At 41.5% G+C, this 19,329-nt stretch overlaps 1 long non-coding RNA gene across 1 annotated transcript in view; it reads left to right on the top strand.

The window, feature by feature from the left end:
* Positions 1-14,494: 14,494 nt before the first annotated feature.
* The window catches only part of LOC104909566, a 47,920-nt gene continuing 43,085 nt past the window's right edge, over positions 14,495-19,329 (top strand). Inside the window, exon 1 of the long non-coding RNA XR_004159039.1 lies at positions 14,495-14,610. This is a non-coding gene — a long non-coding RNA (uncharacterized LOC104909566). The remainder of the gene's footprint in view (positions 14,611-19,329) is intronic.

The raw sequence follows: 19,329 nt of genomic DNA on the forward strand, positions 1-19,329 counted from the left end.
CAGGATTGGTTAAAGGGCAGTGGATTTATCAAGCTCGTGATTTCCACCGCATTAAATAGAACTGAATTCAACACCTGTGGAAAGGCTAGTTCAATATTTATGTGTAGTTGGTGATGGGAAGTGATGGGGTCAGGATACAGATGTGCTTTTGCCCCGTAAATGAGAAGCAGATCAGTCTACAAGTTATACTGGTAAATACAGACTTAATTTCTAATGGATTAGAATGGAGCCAATGATAAGTTTGTATATATATTTGAATCTGAACATGTCTAGATCTTCAAAATTTTGAAGTTGTGTCACTATCTGTGATATTCAGAAGCATGCTGAAATGCCTGGATGCTAATGGTCCTTTGGCCTTTTCTCTGCCTCCTAGTATGCCTTAATTTGACAGGTCTAATCACAGAATTGCAGAATGGCTTGAGTTGGTAGGGTCCTTAATGACGCCCAGTTCCAACCCTCCTGCCATGAGCTGGGCTGTCACCCACCAGATCAGGCTGCCCAGGGCTCCATCCAGCCTGGCCTTAAACACCTCCAGAAGTAACATTCTAACCATGCAATTAAAAAAAAAATGTGTTTGTAACACCAGTGTGTGTCCACAGTAGTTGAATGATATCATGTCATATTGCAGTATTCCTGCAGTGTTTTATTTTTCAATAGAAAATAGTTTCAAAACATAGTCAGGTAGCAGAAGTCAAATTACCTAGAGATTGCTTTATAAAATACAGTGCAGTCTCTCCTGCACTATGTAGGTTTCACTTTGCTGAGACCTGAAGTTCGGCTGGAGTGCACGACTGTGTTGAACGTGGCCTGGCCTGCGGCCTCAGGGGCACCTCACTGCCAGCACAGGGCCAGACCCAGTGCCAGAGCTCAGAGGGGGTCCAGCCCCAGAGGAAACCTTAGGCCACTGTATGACCCAACGCACTGTGTGCAGGAGGATGTAGGTTATGTTGAACATCCTTTGCCTTGTATTTCCTAGGTCTCACAGTGCTTTATACTTTCAGGGCTATCAAATGCATCTTACCTGACAAGGTAGGGAATAATTTAGCAGTTAATGAAATATTCTCAGTCTTCCAATTAAGACATTGGGTTTTCTGGGTGTTGTGCATTCTTGTTTTCCTGCTAGCGTTTCCCCTGCATGGTGGAAAAGCTCAGCATCAGTGTTCCAGAAAAATCACCAAGAGAAAGGACAAGATATTCCTTACGTACAGAGGACCAAGTTCTGGTGACCTTTCCACCAGTGCAACCGTAGGCAAAAACTTGCTGCACATTCCACTTAGCTATTGTTTAATTGGCTGCTCTTCTGATGGAAGCAATTCCGGCAGTGCGATAAATCTCCTGGCCAATGGTGGATTGCTGTTGTCTTGTCAGTTTTATAACTAAGTTTTCATTTAGTTCTACAGTTGAAGCAGGATTGCTTCAAGATTGAAGGCACTAATGCCCGTAATAACAAGAGATTACCACTCGGGAGATTTTCTGGGGAAAAAATGGTCATATCTTCAAGTAAATGAAAATTGGCCAGTTCCTATTTCTGATAAATAAATAATTATTATGTGGACAAAACAGTACTAAAAAGAGAAATGCTTTTCAAGATTGATTCAGTTATTGTGATTTTATATGATGAGTGACTGGAACTTGTTTGGATTCTTCCCAGAACAAATATACGCACTTTTGAAGTCCTCTGAAGAACGTAAAAAGCTGCAGCAGTCATATAGAAGTACCAATTTAATCTTCAGTCCACCAGATGCTTCTGTGTTAGTGTGGAGAGTACATGGGCACTCCTAAACTATTCTTATGCCTATAATTAGCCGTGTACATGTTTAACTTTTGGAGTCCTTGAACATGTCTGTGAAGTCAGTGTGGGCAGATCCAAGCTGTTGTTTTAGTGCACTTAGCTAAGAAAAAAAGGCAAAGAAAGATGCTTGGATTCCTTTGTACCTATCCCATTAGACACATCCTTGGACTGAGAGCTCTTTGGAAGGAGAATTCTTGGTATATATTGTGGGAAATCTGGAAAAGGCATAGTAATAAATACATCATTTTATATGGATGGTGTGTAATTGAGTCTAAGAATGTGAACTGGAGAATAAATCAATCCGAAGAGACACTCTATTCTTTGGTGTTAATTTCTCTGTTTTCTGTCTCAATTGAATTTTCCTCAGCAGTCCCAGCAAGGGGTATTTTTACAAGTGCTTTGCTGAAAATCTCTGATCTTACTGGCTCACGAGAATTCAGAACCGCAGGCTGCAAGGTGGTTCATTGCAGCTTATGTTTGAAGCAGTAAGTAGGAAGTCCAGGTAATCTCAAGACTCAGCTGTTGTTTCAAATTGAGCTAATGGTAACTTGTTCTAAATCACTCTGGCTTGCTTAGTGAGAAGGCATGACACATTACTGTCCCCTCTGAATTCCTGAATTTGCAGTAACAACTGTACCACACCAATCTGGGTTTAATGTAGTCTCCAGTTCTCTTCCATGTTCGTTTTAGGATTGTTTGCTTCCAGTGACCCCCTTCAGATTGCTAGCTGTATAAATCCTTGTTGCAAAGGGTTGTTGGGTTTGAGGAAAAGGAGAAAAGATTGTGAATAAAAAGAAGCCTAGTATCCTTTCTCCACTAGATAATCTATGGAAAGTGGACATGACTGCTCTGGTCTGATTTAGATAGTGCAGATTCCATTGCTAAATGAATAAATTTAATACAGTCTAGTAGGCGTTTGATAATTAGTTTGTTTACAGAGGCACTTAAAGAAACAATATGTTTCAGCAAGAGCAGATCAATCATGCTTTATCTGAAGAAGCCCTAGAGGGACTCTTTCCACCTGACCTACTAGGAGGTAGGTTAGAAAATATCAGTAACACCAGCTATTGGCTGCTGCAGTGTGCTGTTTGTGTCCTCTGTGTGCTTTTGGGGGAGGCAGGGGAAGATTGGTTTTTCCACCTCAGTTAAAGTACTCATCCTTTTACAAGTACAGCTTTGCCAAGAGAAAAATACTGAAAGCTTGCCAATCTAATAAATGTGAAGATTATGTAGATGAAAATCCCAAAGCCCTCAGGCTCTGACCACAGTGTTGGTTAGATGAATTGGCAAAGCCTGAAAACCTTTATCTCATCTCTCTGACCTGTGGCTATTCCCTTAAATGCCTTCTCCAGGCTCATTCTCCCAGCTCCCATTTTAGCACTTCTCTCTTGTGAAGCAGTGCAAGGAAGCTCTAAGCTCATGTTCTCTTTCAGTGTTACTTGGAAAAGGATCATCACTGAGACTGATGTTCTTTCAGTGGATCAATGTGCTTGCTGGTATTGGCGTTTACATGCTCTTCTGGTACGTGGTAGACAAAAGCAGCCTCAGAGGTTGGAACAGCATTTGTGAGAGTGCACATCCATCTCCTATTGGTTTTGGTTGCTTATCACCAGCTGAACTCACACTGGTGGGCACTGTCTGGTGCAAGGAATCCCGCATTCATGGTGTCCATCCTTACCAGTGGATGTGACAAAGTTTGTCCTTGAGGAAGCAACTTTATCAAGTGCTCCTTATGCTTGGGTGGAGCTGCCAAACTTTAGATGATCACCTTATCTGACAGCAGCTGCTTTATAGGTCCCTGTGGATGTATGCTAGATTCTGGGGTCCTGCCAAGCACTTCTTTGTTAGGCCCAGGTGAAGGCACTCTGTGCTTAGCAGCATGAATTATGCTACATTTTAAATGTGGAATCTCATACTCAGAGTTAACATGACAGGTTGAGCTCCTCAAAGCTCCTTGGACTGATCACAAGTTCAAGCTTGGAACTACTGCCAGCATTAGAGGCAGAGCTATGGTACATCCAGGTGATGTACTTCCAGAGATGCAGTTTACACGAGTCAGATGATAAGTCAAAGGTAGAAGTGAAGGACATAGAGTTTCTCTCTTCTAGAAGAGAATCTGAGGCTCTCATGTACCATCTTCATTCTGAGCAGAACAGATCCTGCCTTACACTGTGCTGTTCTCATCTATATTAGATGACAGTCTGAGCTTATGTCAGTCTAAGCCTGCAATTTTAAATCAGAGTTTTAGCTTTGTAATTCAGGATCTGGACACCGTTTTAAGATGTGTACATTTCATCTACATTGCTTATGTTTAACATCCTTTCTGACCCTCATGACTGCTGCAGGATGGAAAAATCATTTGACTTGTGGGATGCTATTAAATAAAAATAATTCTTTGTCTGAATTTATAAACTGTGATCTGTACCAATAGAGAAAACTGTAGGTGATCCCATCAGCAAAATCTCCATCAAGTGCTCCCCTCTGGTTTTCATTTTCATCTCAGATGCAGGGAGAAGAAACTGAGACCTTTTCAGAGCTGTAATCTGCAATTGTCCAATGAAACTGAGATCTGAATTACACACCTCACTATGCAGGGAAGGACATCATCTGGAACTGTCAGAGTTGGAATATATAAAACTGCACTTACAATAATTTGTCCAAAGTTGATATGAAAAAGAAAATAAGGGAGATGTCAGCCAAAATGTTCCACCTTACAGTGATTTGCTGACTTCCATACTTCTCATAGAGCCAAATAAGTCTTCTCCCTATGCAATCCCACCTGTCTTGCTATGACACTTCAGCCAGGGCTATACAGCTGGTAATTTAGGGTGTTGCTAAGGGAACCTTATCTCAGAATCACCAGTTGTGTTGCCTCATAGATACATCCTTGTGCTAAAACAGCCTGTTTTATCAAAGCATCTGTAGACAAGAATTTCTACAGAAGTTTTTTTCCATGAGCTTGGGGGGAGGGAGAGTATCACAGGTTGAGAGTGGACTAGGAGCTGTGTAGGTTTTTTGGTAGAGGTTATAGGTGGGATGAGATCATGGGAGCTGAGAATGTGGAGCACGGGGATCTTGTTAGCAGTATGTGAGACAGGGTGTGTGAGAAGATCCTGAATATATGTTAGAGAAACTGGAAAATTTGTTTCAATCCATGTCAAGCTCTGTGCAACTGCATGTGCAGCACTACAATAAGTTCTGGTATCTACTGAACTCACTGCAAGTTATCTGCATGGAAACAATAAATTTAACGCTGTTGGACAGCTCAAATGTATGGAGTCGCTCAGGCATGTGCAAGGCCATACCAAGTCACTTCTCACCCCTGTAAACCTGCCAGCCTCGTACAGCAGAGCTGCAAGGAGAAAAACACAGGACTGCGTTATGGAGGGTACAGTGACATTTCTGCTGATATGACTCCTGCAATTCTTGTCTGTTGCTGCATCTGCCAGCTTAAACAAAGTGTGATGGTGAATTTGCGATACAGAAACCAGTAGGGAACTCACATTTTATCCAGGCTTTCTATGACACAACTTGTAAGACATCTTGAGTTAGTGAGGTTTCCAGCTAGTGACTGATTCAAAAGTGCTCGTGTGGAAGGTAACCCAAGGAGGCATGCAGCCTCCCAGTAAGTGCTCCTGTTGCATCCCTGTGCACTTGGCTTGCGTTCAGTGGCAACTTTGACACCCCAAGTGCAGGCAATTGTGTCGTATCCTTCTAGCACTCAAAGAGAGTTTTAAATCTTGCATTTAAGCTATCAATGCATGTACGCATGTTAATTTTTTAAATCTTGATCAGCTACAACTTCCTGGATTTAGAAGTTGCAAAGATCTCTTGGTTTGCATTTTCAAGCTTAGTGATATTGTTTTGCTAAAGGCATCCTTACTGACATAAGGTCTGTTGTGGGATGCGAGGTAGACAGGATCTTTCAACCTGAAATCCTGCTACAGCCTGTCTGCTCTTGTTCTCTGGTGTCAGATGTCTCACACTGTTCTTACAAGCATGATTTCCATTCATTACACATAATAAAATGCGTAGTATGAGGTTTTTCACTTGCTCTTAGGCATGCTGTGTTGTGCAGTTCCCAGCCATTAAATTAGTAACGCCTGAGTCAGGAGTCTTGCACAATGGGAGAAGATACTTTGCATGTGCCTTGTTATAGTGCAAAAGAAAACTTGAAGTAGAAAAGAAGCAAGTATACAGCAGTTTGGTGTTGCAGGGACTGAAGCTAACGCATCAGGCTATAATTTGTCCAGCTGAGCACGGGCAACAAATACAGTTCTCACCTGCAGTTGTGTATTTTTCCATCTGTTTGGCTGTTTAGCAGTGCCACACAACAGACTCCTCCTTGAGCTGCTGGATCAAAACAGAACGCTACCTGCTGTGAAGCTCGGGCTGAAGAGGGGCTGAAGAGGGGCAAGAAGAAAAGTTGCATGTATCTCTTATAGGCATATGAGTTCAATTTGAGGTGGTAATGCCAGGATCACTTCCAGCCCTTTGCTCTCACATCTATCTCTGATCATGCTATTAGCGCTGGCAGAAGAACTCAAAAGCCAGCACAGCTCTGCACAGCTCTCAGTTCCAGTGGAAATGGAAAGGAGTGACAGGAGCGGGAAATGGGAGAGTCCTTCCTGGCTACCGCTGGTGGTTATGTTGCCTTAAAGTAGTTAAGTAGTTCATAACTTCAGTCATTCATTGATTGTAGTAGCAGCCATGCAATCATATAACCTGTGGGTTTTGTTTATTTGTTGGCTTTTTCCCCAGATCTAGCACAGGTAGGTGTCTTTCAGTGAAAATATCTTTGGTTTTCACTCAGTTGTTATGGAGAAATATACAATGTGCTTTATGTCTAGTGTACCTCAAGTTACTGGTAAGAACTCTATCATTTCCTCTGTTTCTATTTGGGGATCATCTTACATACCAAGTCTCTCTTTTCACTCCAGAGTAGAAAAAGTACAAATGTGACTGGCGTGACTCAGAGATGGATATTCCTGCTCTTAGTACCAGCGTCCCCTTGTTGGAGTGATGGCTGACAAAGGGCAGTTAGGACTGTGTGAGTTGCTGTTTTGAAGTGAGAAGTGTGAGCTCTGTTCTCTCCAATAGGAGCTGTCTGTCCCTCTTGGTGTCAAGAGCAAATTGTCTTCCTAAACTTGGAAAATCATCAGGCTTTTGGAGCCGCTCCTTTAGGCTGACGATGGTGCAGATGGAAAGCAAACAAAGGCAGAATGGGATCAGTAATGAGGAAAAAAAAGGCAGCCCCAGTACGTTCTATTTTTTCAACATCTTCTGATGGAGAACAATATAGGAAAACCAAGGCTAGCTGCTTTCTGCAGAGTGGTTACAACTGCAAGTCTTTGAGAAGCGTAGAGAGAATTAGTGTTGCTTGGATGAAAAGCACTATGCACACTAAGTGTTTGCCTCTGAGAAACTGATCCTATTTCATGATGGTTATCAACTGTTTATCTTCTGTTCCTTTGCTATCTTGCCTTTTACAGGGGGTGAGGAGGCATTAGCAAGGGGTTCTGTTTGCTTCCCTTGATGGCTGATTCCTATGCTGTTGGCTAAGAAATCATTGTGTTTATTCAAAAGGGGGCTGTGCAGATTTGTTTTTGAAAGAAATCTGTGGACAAACTGACTGAGCCCAGGGCATTTCCGGACTGTGTATCCTTAATTGTATTAAACACTTCAGAGCCATCTGATGGATCGTCTCACAGTTCAACCATCTGGTCTGGAAATATAGGCAAGCTTTACTTTATGGAGAAATTTGGAATTGCTCGCACTGAAGTTTTGTTGGATGGCCCCTGGGCTGCTCTTTGATGGAGAATGGCTAGTACAGTGTCACTGCTGATACTGTGCTGATTGAGAGAAACATAGGGTTTCAGGGGCTCATTAGTTTTGATTAAGCAGGCTAAAAAAACATCTTTCTTGCCTCCCTTGTCCTTGCAAAAAGAGTAGTTACTCCCTCCAGTCCAAATCTAAACCATAAACAGTTGGCATTGTTATTTTAGTTGCTTTGTTATTATAAGTCTACAAAACCCACTCTGCTTTTAAAATAAATCTGTGTTGTCTTTTAGATAGTCCAGATCTGATTAGCATAGTGCTTACAAGCTTGCAATGTCTGTGTGAGGAAGGGACATATGGTTATATCACAGTAGCAATAGGAGGATGTACAGAGAAATAAAGTCACATTGGAGAAGGTGACTTGCCTCTTCAGTACTGGCTTCATGCATTCTGGTTCCTGTGCTCACTCTCTGTCTGAAATGGAAAAATTCTGTCATGAAGTTCTAAGAGAATTTTGTGGGAGATATTGTGTGCCATGAGGCTGCCCTTGTTCCCAGGCCAGGTGAACACGTCATACGTGTGGGCTCAAGAAAACTCCTCTTTTCAGTGGAGAAATGATTAAGGCCCTCTCCTAATGTGTTCTGTGTGCCCAGTGCTGGCCAGCCCAAAGGCTGTCAGGATAACGGCTTTCCACACTGTAAAAGCTCAGCATAGCTTTTCATTCTCTTTTGTATTGATCTGTACTCATTGCCAGCAAGGGAGGCAGGGTAACTGATAATGAAAGGAAAGAGAAGCAGTCAGAGAATGCTTTCAATTATATGCTGAAGCCTTTGCAGACTCAGTTTTCAAGACTTTTGCCAATAAAGCAAGTATTCCTATTTAAAATTGTTTGGAGACTAGAGATCTATTTGTATACGTGACTCTGGCAATTCATTTATTTATTATAATTTATTGATTAATAAGAATGCAGAGTGTTTTTCAGAAGTGCTTTGGACTGTAGAAGGTTCAATCCTGATTCTCCAGTCACTTTTAAATTTACAAGAGAACCCTAAAATTGATTTGGTTTGAAATGAAATCCTGAACAATCCATGTCCTTTAAAAGCTAAGTTTTATCGGGTGACATATCTGGAGGCCGTCCCATTCCTCCCAGTTCTAAGGTTTGAAGTCAGCGAATGAGAAATGAAATCTGCTGAGCTGGAACTTACACTTCACTGTCATATATAGCAATAGTGCCAGGAGAGGGTGCCATGGGATGACAATTTGAGATTTGTTTAGTTCTGTAAGCTGAGAGTGGCTTGGCCTGTAGCTCAGGCCTTGCTGTGTGGTTGCATGCAGCAGTACCAGTAGCGGAGGGAGGAAGCCATGGGCACGATGCTGAGCTGCCCACTCTGCTCACCTGAGCTGAAGAGGTGGGTGAGCTGAAGAGCAAAGAGTTTTTTCAGAGCTTTTCAGAAAAGGCAACAAAAGGCGGTGTTCGTATGAACTGTTTCTTCAAAAGCTTGGCATTTTGGTTAGTTAAGAGTCTGGCTGCCAGTAATTCTTTAGAGGCATTTTGACAGAAAATGTAGCATTCTGATCATTAAAAAAAAGAAGAAGAAAAAAGAAAAACAAACAAACAAACAAAACCCGAACATCTGATTACAAAGAAAACAAAAAGAAACCATTTTTTTTCTTGGAGGAATAAAACGTTCAGCCCAGCCCTTATGGTTGCCTCACTATTTGAGTGAACCATTTATGACTGAGTTGAAGCCTGTTCACTGAAGCTGTATAGTTTGTGCAATAAAAGGAATTTCCCATTACAGGGACACGTAACAATGTACTTAATATTTATGCGGTGCGGTGTGGGTCTCTGACTAAAACATCCTGTCTGAACATGAAGTATCAGCAGTGAACCAGTTCAGCGGTACACTGAACCCCTCTCAACTAGACATAATGTAAGTTTAGTTGCCTGATGCTTGTCACAGACATAACGGAGTGGAAACTAATTGGTTACAGTCCCACAGTTGAGAGTGTGTCATAAAGGCACCTCAGGGTTGCTTTAGGTTTCCTGGTGGATCACAAGAGGAGGAGCTGATGCTTCTGAGAAAAGATGAGTTGATGCCACAGACATAACATTTAGTTTTAATAGCCTTGTTGCTTCAGTGAGGAATGTGTTGGCCATGTCCATCAGCGACCTCTTCTTCCTGTTTAGATGGAGATGAACATAGCCCTGCCTTCTCTTTGCCCCATGTGATTAGCATAGACTGCCTTCCCCATGGCCTCCAAGTCTTTTCCCTTCGCTAAGGTCCAACTGCTTTTCCAAGGTGGATGTAGTGTGAACACTATAGCAGCAAAGGTTATACAATATTTGGAAGTGTTTTCCAGCAACTACTGTGCTTGTCTCCATTTTCTTTTTGCAATTTTTGCACAAATACAATAAGCACATAGGAAGTATGGAATCGTCTCATTTTCTACTTGAGAGAGCTTAGACTCCCAAATAATTTTAATTTTTTCCATGTTTTTGTTCTGAATTTTGTATCTTATCTCATGAGGATACTGCTGTTATAATGCATTGTCTGAAGTGAGAGAGGGAGGAATTGGCTTGCTGACCTAAATATCAGGGGTCTAATTGCTTATTTCCACAGAAATATGCATGCAGGAATCTGAGAAAGAATTAACTGACCATTTTTTTTCTCTCAGTTCCTCATCTATTAAAAGTGGAAATATATTCCTTCCAACTGAAATGAATAATTTCCTCCCAAAGATCTCATGCAGATCCTATAGTACTCTGAACAGGTCTGTGCCTGTTGTAAGGGTGGTGTGAGTTTTGGACTAATTACTAATTCCTTGCTGTTCTGTTCAGGTCTTGCCAAAGCCAGTGGCCGAACCTTACAAGGACGTGTATTTAGGTCAGATAGTGGAACGAGCCAGCCCTGTCTCTTCTGTGCTGTCCTCAGATCCGTGTTTTCTGTGAACTCATGGAAGTGCAGGGAAAGCCATTCTAGTTCCTCAGATGTAACTTCCTGACAGTCAGATGCGTGATTTACTCTGAGGAGGAATGAATGGCAAGACTTTCAAGAAAAGGTGTGCTGTGGACTTTAAGAATTCTAAGGATATTTCTTAGCACCAAGAGTTGGCCTGGCTTGTCTCCCTTTGCCTTTTACTCCCATGCATTGTAGGAGTTGAAGGCTATGCTGTGTACCTGGCTGCATTTTAGTGAGGCTCAGAATCAAGTCCTGTTCTAGTCAGTGTTAAAAAAGGGCAAAAGAGGAGCTGCAAATAAGTCTTTTACTCCCCAAAGCGTATCCTATGGGGTTAATAAGCCTGGAAAAGGAGAGTTTTTCCTTCTTTGTTTAGTTTTAGATTCTCCCAGTGCCCAGTGTCTTAAAATGGATGGATGGTAATGGACTACTGATCTGATTTGGTTTGAAAACTATTCATCTGTGATGCAAATGAGATGTGAAAATAATGTGTTGGTGTTGATTTTTTTTTTTCTTTAAGTCCTTAAAGCGTGGAGCATACAGTCATCTTAGTGCCAACAGGGAGAGAGGGAAGTGATGTGAGATGTTCTCATGGAATGTGTTTCTATCATCTGTGCTTCTCGTTAGTTTGCTCTCTAAGGTATTTGCTCATTAAGGGAACCTATTAAAGCAACAACTGAAGAAAAGAGATGTTAAGATGCACTCTGCCAAAAAGCAGGGGAGAGATTTTCATCTCTACATCTCAGTGCAATGGTAACTTAGACGAACATAGCATGTGACAGCTTTGTTTTCAGCCACTATATCCCTCCTCCTTTCTCATTATATAGAAAACAGTTAATTGTGGGGAACATAGCCTTGGATAAAAGAAAGGTTCCTGAGCCAGGTGGCTGCTGTATTCAGATTGTGTCAGATCTTGCTTGCTGTATGGGATTAGATGAAATCATAGCTTTAGGGGAAAGCTATGAGGCTGCTGTTCAAGTCCATGAACAATGTCAGGGAGCAGCAGGGGGAAGTTGTTCCCCCCAAAAAGAACTGGGTAGAGAAATTTGCTGGGAGGTGTAGGGTCCTTACCAGCAAGGGTGCAGTCCCTCAACACCAGTGCAATGCCAGTTTTGTCCAAGAGCCCAGAACCCTGTTGGACAAAGACAGAGGCATCCTGACATGGAAATATTTATTAAATTAGAAGAATACCTAGAGACTAATTTCCTTACTCTCTCAACTCTTCTCTCCATATTGCGGTTCATGGAGATCAGACATCTCTCGTCGTACCACAAAACAAATACGGGCAGGTAGTAGTAGCAAGGCTACAGGAAACTTCTATATCCTTCCACAGCTCCTGGAATTAGAGCTGTATTTGGCTACTGAGTACTTGGTTTATAATAGAAATGCAATATCTCATGCCAACTCCGTGTTGAGACTGTGTTTAAAATAACTAAAGGCCTGGAAATACACAACTCAGGTTCCAGTTGCAGCTCTGACTCACAGTCCTGTTGAACATTCCTGGGTTTAGCGTTTTCCCTTCCTGTTTGAGTGTATAAATGGATGGTACAGCATACACCTATTTTGGGACTTCTCCTAGTTCCCAGCAGAAAGCAGAAATGGAATAGAAATAGAAATTAGAAATAATTTTCTTAGAATTAGAATGAATAGAAAAAAACAACGCTGGCCGCATCTAAACTTTGGCATGTTTGGAGTTTTAATGTGGAGCTGAATTTGGCTGTGACCCAACGTGAATGAATATGAATGTCATTTATACTGCATTGTTTTATCAGATGCTCCTTATCGTGAAAAAGCATTTAAACAAAACCAGAACTTGAATTGCTATTTGAGCCCATTTCTGGTAAGCCTTCAAGAAAAAAGCAAATCGTGAAGTTGCTGCAATGAAAACATTTGGTTTAATTTGTTGTGATTTTTTATATGAACTTTTCATCACCATAGGCCAAACTGTTATTTTTTATTGTTATTGGTGTTTTCAGAGGAGCTTCAACCTATATACCTTTTTTTCTATTTCCTCCTATCCCTAGCATAGTAAGTGGCTTATTTCAAAGCAAAATCCAACTGGCATTGCTGTACATTCATTCTGCAATTTCATGTTTTTGATGTCATTTTTTTTTTTTGAATTTTTAAACTCAAACTTCCCAGTCAGAATTTCCACTTCAGGGCATTTTTCTTTGTGTTGGTGAAAATCCACTGCAGACATACCTTTGGATGCCAGCTTTTATTCCTGTTGGAAGAGGTGAATTTCTGTCAAGTATGTCTTTGCTTTTGTCAAGAGCCATGCTGCACACTGATAAAGTAGGAGCAAGATACTGGAACATCAGAGAAGTTGTCTGACAAGGAAGCTAGATAGAGCATGATCAATACTGTAATGCAGGAAAAAAATTCCTCTGTGAAAAAATTTCCTCTGTCACAGAATATATTCAAGATGTTGAAAAGCATTGATTTTTAAAACCGCTTACCTGACAGGGCTTTATCTCACGTTTACTCTACTGTTTCTTAAGTATTTTTCATGATTTACATTTTGAAAAATGACATATTTAGAGAGATATCAATCAAAATCTTGCAAATTTAGAGCAGAGGCTGATTCTGTCCACATCTATAACCTGAACTATAGAGAGAGGCTGTTTGATACTCTGAGCAAAAGGATAAACTGTATTGTCATTGTTTAGAGTGGTTTGGAGGTGGAAGTCTAAATCTTGGAGAGCTTTTAATACTTTTAAGTGGTCACGTTCTTCCTTGTACAATTCTACAATAGTCTCCCATAAAATTGGACTAGTTTATATTAAAACCATAGCAGTTATTCTCTGTAAAGAATGATTTAAGCCTGAAAACAAGACAGAAAACAAAAGAAACAAATTCCTGACACAGGTTTGCATATGAGGATTAGGTTAAAAAAAAGTATGAATGCCTACTTATATTAAAAAAAAAAGAAAAAAAGTTACTTACTCCATGGAATCCAGTAGTGAATAAATGCTCGTATGATTTCCCCAAGTAACGAGCCATAACAGCATTTGATCAGAGACATTTCTGTTACACCCTCAAGCAAAGAAGAGTCTCTATTTTGCAGAGGCATTACTGGTAGGGACAGCCATTCCAATGTGCTGTATGCACAGTGCTTTGCCATTCCCTCAGGATCTCTTTTCAGCAGCAGTTAAGGCAATAAGCCACACAGCAGTACAGGAGGCTGTACCTTGTAATTTAGCAAGCCAACAAGGCAAAATACAGCCAGTGGAGGAAGTGTAGCATATGGCAAATAGTTAAGAGCAGCTTCACAGGCAGAATTTGTAGTATTTTCTGTGTTGAAAAAGCATCTGGTCTTTCCACCAACGATACAACTTTGAAAGACACTGTGTAAAGCAGGAAGAAAGCTTTAATTTCAAAGAGCAGCAAGAACTTTGTTTGTTTAGACTTATGTTTTGTCTCTCTCCCACAGGAGAAAAGATTTATGATATTTGAAATACGGTTTATTGAGTGAAATTATTTGGGGTGGTTTGCCATGCCAGATAAAGCTCGCTGTCAGCAGCAGGTAGATTGCATGGTATGTATTGTGTTGCTGCCATGTTGAGGAAAGTGCCAGGTATCCTAAGATGTGTGTCTGCTTGATGTGACTGGGATACTGGCTCTGAGTTGGAAAATGGGTTCAGTCCAAAAGATGGCCCCTAGCATTTTCCCCAAGTAGAGAGGAATACATGAACTTCAGGATGTGGGATCTGTCTTTCTGATTTGGGAAAGATTTTCTGACCCATCAGCAAAGAGCAGGACATACTGTGGGTCAGAGAGGAACGTGACCTTGCCCTCACAGACCATTGTGCCTACCCTGCACATTTGCTGGTTGGACCTTTTTGGGATCTGCCTGTTTTGCAGTGATTCTGATGGAGTGTACAAGCCTGGCAGCCCCTGTGACTTTTGCCTGACTGCGACCCTTTCTTGGGCAGTTCAGCCACTGACTTTTTTCCTAGGAACAAGTCCTGAAACAAGCCTGTCCCCAAGGAACTGCAACTCTTACCACCACGGGATTTCTCAAGAAGATGAATATGACCTTCTGACTGAGTTTGATGAGATTTACAAGTACTAACCCGGGTAAGTGCAAAGGTGGCCTTGTGTAATGTTGGGATGTGCTCCAAACAAGAGCTGTTCCCTGTGCTTTTTCATCTTAGCACTACATCAGAGCGCTGGGGATTTTGCTGCAATTATTGACCTGATTTATTAAAATGTTAATATGAACTGCCTATCTGCAGAAGAGTCAGACAGGATCTGGAAAATGTCTCACAAAGAGCCATCACATTTCCCAGTGCATGCATGGAGTAAGCATAGAGGAAACACTTAATACATTCAGCCGACCACATGGCTGCTCTGTCTGAGCTGTCCTGTGCTCAGAGGATAGGTGGATGTGTCTGCACTAGCACTTGGGCTTTCATACATCATCATGAGTTGTCCCAGTTCTCCACAGCACGGGCAGCGCTCAGATGAGGGAGTGAATGAACCCTCTTAGTCTGCAAGTGGGGAAGGATGCATGTTTTTTAACTCACTTATCGCATCTGGCCTTGCCCTGCATTTCACAGTCTACCCTACTTGTCCTGACGATGTCCCCAGACTTCACGTGACTGTTACAAGCTAGCTTGCTCTTTATTTCCAATATTTGTTTCTTTGACTGATACAGATGCACGACAAAGGTACAATAAAATAAACAGGACCATTAGCTCTACCAAATCGAAACTTCCTTCTGCATTGTATTTTTTTTCTGGGACAGGATGGAAGGGCAGACTACAGGAGGAGAAGCTGCTTGCAGTTCAGTACTTGCTTGTACAGTGAAAAGGGGCTCAGATGTTACAGACGTGGCAGTAACATAATAGCTTTTCTGTGCTCATGTTCTTTTGTGCTTCAACTCCGCCAGTCTCTTCTGCTGGGGTTAAGATAGGTTAAAGGCTGTTGTGATGTCTCAACAGTTTACCAAGGTATTAGGATCGTCATAGCCTAAATGTGTTAGTGGTTCTGTGGAAAGGATGTCTAGAGTATAGTCTGTTTGGGCTCTGCTAGGCCAGACCACTGGTGGTTTAGGAGGGAATTAAGAGGTCGAGTCCCAAGACTGGTGCTGAAAGCAGCCTTTTCTTAAACTGAAGTGTGAACATGGGGCAGCTAGGATGGGAAACATCTGTGAGGTGGTCACCGATGGTGTCCCTCAGTGTCTGGTACCTAGCATTTTTCTGGCAGTTAGAAGTCGGCATTCTTACATTGCAAAGTCCTCCAAAGGCAAAATAATTCATGCTGTCTGCTAACTTGCAACTTGGGAAGTGTTTTTTTAGTATTTCTTAGATAGTTGTCTCAGAAAAGTTCTACCCTAGCTAGACTTGGAGATTACAGTGATAATTGTAGTGAAAGATTAGAAAGTCCAAGTACAACGTTAACAGTAGAAAACCACACCATACATAAGAAAGTCACATGGGATTTGGGAAGGCGTAGAAAAGGAGTTGACAGCCACAGAAAGGAGAAGATACTTTCAGAATGATGTTTAGAAGTAATGGAATGAGACAAAGGAGAGGAAAACAAGCTGAATGTGCAGGAAATTTGTGTAGCTGTGAGTTTCATTACACCAACGTCTACTTTCCCAGGACATGAGGTAGAAGAATCCCCTGCTTCAGTAATTGGAAAGTGATGGGTAGGTAAGCCCTGGGGAATGATGCTTCTTGTTAGACTGGGAGATGGACTTAGACTTTCCCATCTCCAGTTTCAAGGATTGTATGTTTGGGTGAAGAGAGTAACAGGACTTCTTCCTCTGTGCCAGACGGCCTTGGCTGTCTGCTGCAGTTCTCACACCCACAGAATACCAGGCTCTTCCATGCGATGCAGTGGCTGCTTTTCATCTTTTTTCCCAGTATTTAAAAAACATTTAGGACACTCATAAGTCACTTGCATGGTAGTGACTACATGGAATATTTAAAATAAGTTTAGAAGTTGCTCTTAGCATCTAAGTTATTAAAAATGGCAAGATTTTTATGCATACTGAGAAGTCTTACCTCACCTGACAGTTTGAAGTGGGGTTAATTTAGCATTTTGAACAGTTTTCTTTGAGTGAGCCATGTCTTGTATATTACAGGGAGAGGGGTGGAACTTTATTATAATTGCAAATCTGTTGAATCTGGAATGAGTAACGAGGGAGTATGGTTGCAGTTACTGCTCAGATGGTGCCTTATGGTTGTAATTAGGCAGAACGTGGTGGCTTCTGATGATTTTGGAGAAGAGCAGGGGGCATAGGAAGAGATTTTTAGCATCAATCAGTCTGTGACTGATGATTTCAGATCAGGACAGATCTTATGGGGTGTTTTAAACAGCAAACAGTAGCTCAATAAACATAAAAACAAAAACAAAACAAACCTTCAGAAGAAAAATAGGAGTTTTCCTAATAAGATTAGGGAAGATGGCAAGATGGTCGAAATATCTATTTATGTATTTCATCTGTGAAAACTCCCTTCTATGTTCATTTTTTCTGATTTCATACTGAAATCTAGAACAAAAAAATTTGGGTGTAGAGTGAATCCTGGTTTTCCTCAGATTTCTTATCCAAGACAGTAATTCAGACAATTTGTGAGGCAAGAGAGAATGGCAGGATAGCCAGCAAAGCAGACTTGTAACAGTTAGCTCCCAAACTGCCCCGTTGCAAGTGATTCTGCTGTGCTTTGCTTTCTCCAGGAAAGCGTAGGCAGTGCAGGGAGTGTGCTCTGTAGTGCAGGAGTGAAGTGATGCTCCAGTCCATGAATGCTGATTGCCATTCCTATCTGAAGGGCATGAATGACTCTGAAAAGGTCTCCTGACAATGCAAGTAGAAATTCAACAAGTTCATTTTTGTTTTTTAAACAATAGTGCTCATGTACATGCTTTCTCTGATTCAATTTTTTTCTCTGGTGTTAACCTGCCTAAATTTGTCATGCATTACAGTAACTTCTGCTGACAAGAGGCAGTACTTCGTGCTTGTGTATAGGTGCCACCTGCTTGAGCCTCCCACTTCTGGGCAGCAGAGTACAAGCAGGGTCACTTTAACAGGTTAGCCACAGAATGTGGAGTGCTGCTATAAACTTAAGCTGTCTGGCTTTTGCTGCAGATCCAGCCTGAAGCCGGAACTCCTCAGACATGGCAGTTATATTTCTGTGGAGATATATTATTTATGAATTCCCAGTTGTCACCATATTTAAAAACATGTGAAATCTGTTGGTGAGCAGAAAATAAGTCTGGGAGAGGTCAGCCAAATAGGCAAGTGTGTGAAAATCGTGGCAGACATCCACCTAGCACTGTAAATCAAGTACTTTCCCTGGTTTTGAGGCAGATACTTGTTTCTGCTGGATTTGTCATATGATGGTCTCTTAATCAGATAGGAATTCAAGGCCATCCTATTTCGCTCATTCTTATCAGAACCACATGTGCTGTTTTATTATTACTCATTATTAGGGGAAACAAATATTTCTTAACAAATTGCTGAGGCAATGTGGATTGTTCTGTGTAGTTGAGGAATCTTGGATCCCTGTAAATGAGCAGAGGTTAAGAGTTCACTCCATTGAACAAACAGGCAAATTTGTCCTAGGCTATTAAGTTTAAATCACAGTTTATTACATTACTTCATATAATAACCTGATCATGCAGTGAACTTTTCTGTACGTGGTCATGTACTCACTGGAGGGTAACAATCATTTGGCCAAATTTAGTTTTGGATAAAAACAGCCTCAGAGTTCAGAGGTGTTTAGATGAAGGGGATTGATTTTGGCCTATTGTATTAGCAAAGAAACACTTGTATACCTGTCTGTAGTTTTGGTGCAGGAGTCTGGATCCCAGCTACATGTAATATTTTGCATGTGCTTATTTTTAACATACTCTGAGGAGCTCTGATGCAACTTTGAAAGTATTTCAGTAAATATTAGTTTTTAATACAGAACATCTGTGCACAGTCATTACAAGGAATGTGGCAGGCGTTACCTAGCCCTGTTTGTGATTACTTCATATTAAAGCTAAGCTGAACTTCACAGTTCCACTTCAGCTTGTGTGCATACCACAAAGGAAAAAAGAGGGAGATCTGGATTCACCATGTCAGATTTTAGGCAGTAAACAGACATTAGGGTGTCCAAGCACTTAAACCAGGGAAGAAGCCACCTGAGCTACTGAAAGTACAACCTAACCACCCTCTGGCTGTTCGTTCCTGTACAGCTCCCTGTGGTTGTGTGGCTGTGATGAGCAGTCTTATTTTAAACCAGTTCTCCCATCTGACTCCCCACAGTGGGGACACAGCCTCCTCTGGCAGCATAAGGGGAGCAGCATGGGAATAGGAATGGGGCAAGTTCCTGGGGCTGTAAATGCTGCCAGCTTACAGAGTTGGAGTGGGGTACCTGAAGCTTGAAAATTACTTTAGAGCTTTCTCTATAGACAACAGGGAAAAAGCGAGCAGACTTCAGGTGGCTGAATTCCCCTCTGAAAAGTGCCTATTTCTCATGCCTGCTATCTTCCACGTTATTCATTAGTTAGGTTTTTTCCTCAGAAGTTGGGAAATGAGCAAGTACTGAGTACAAGCGAAGCTGAATCCTGCTTTGCATCTGAGAGCCAGTAAGACAAATGTGCTGAAAACCAGCACTATTGATACAGCACCTTTCAACAGTGCTGAACTTCCCTGCAAATTAAATCCAAACATAAATCAAACTAAAGCCATTAGTACATTTAGCTACTATATTATCTTCCAAAGCCTGAACTAAAACTGTCAGGAAACTTAAAATAGGTGCACTTCTCTATATGAAAGCCGTATACTAACAGATCAGGCATTAA

Source organism: Meleagris gallopavo, chromosome 2 (genome assembly GCF_000146605.3).
Source record: "Meleagris gallopavo isolate NT-WF06-2002-E0010 breed Aviagen turkey brand Nicholas breeding stock chromosome 2, Turkey_5.1, whole genome shotgun sequence".
Classification (NCBI taxonomy): Eukaryota; Metazoa; Chordata; class Aves; order Galliformes; family Phasianidae; genus Meleagris; species Meleagris gallopavo.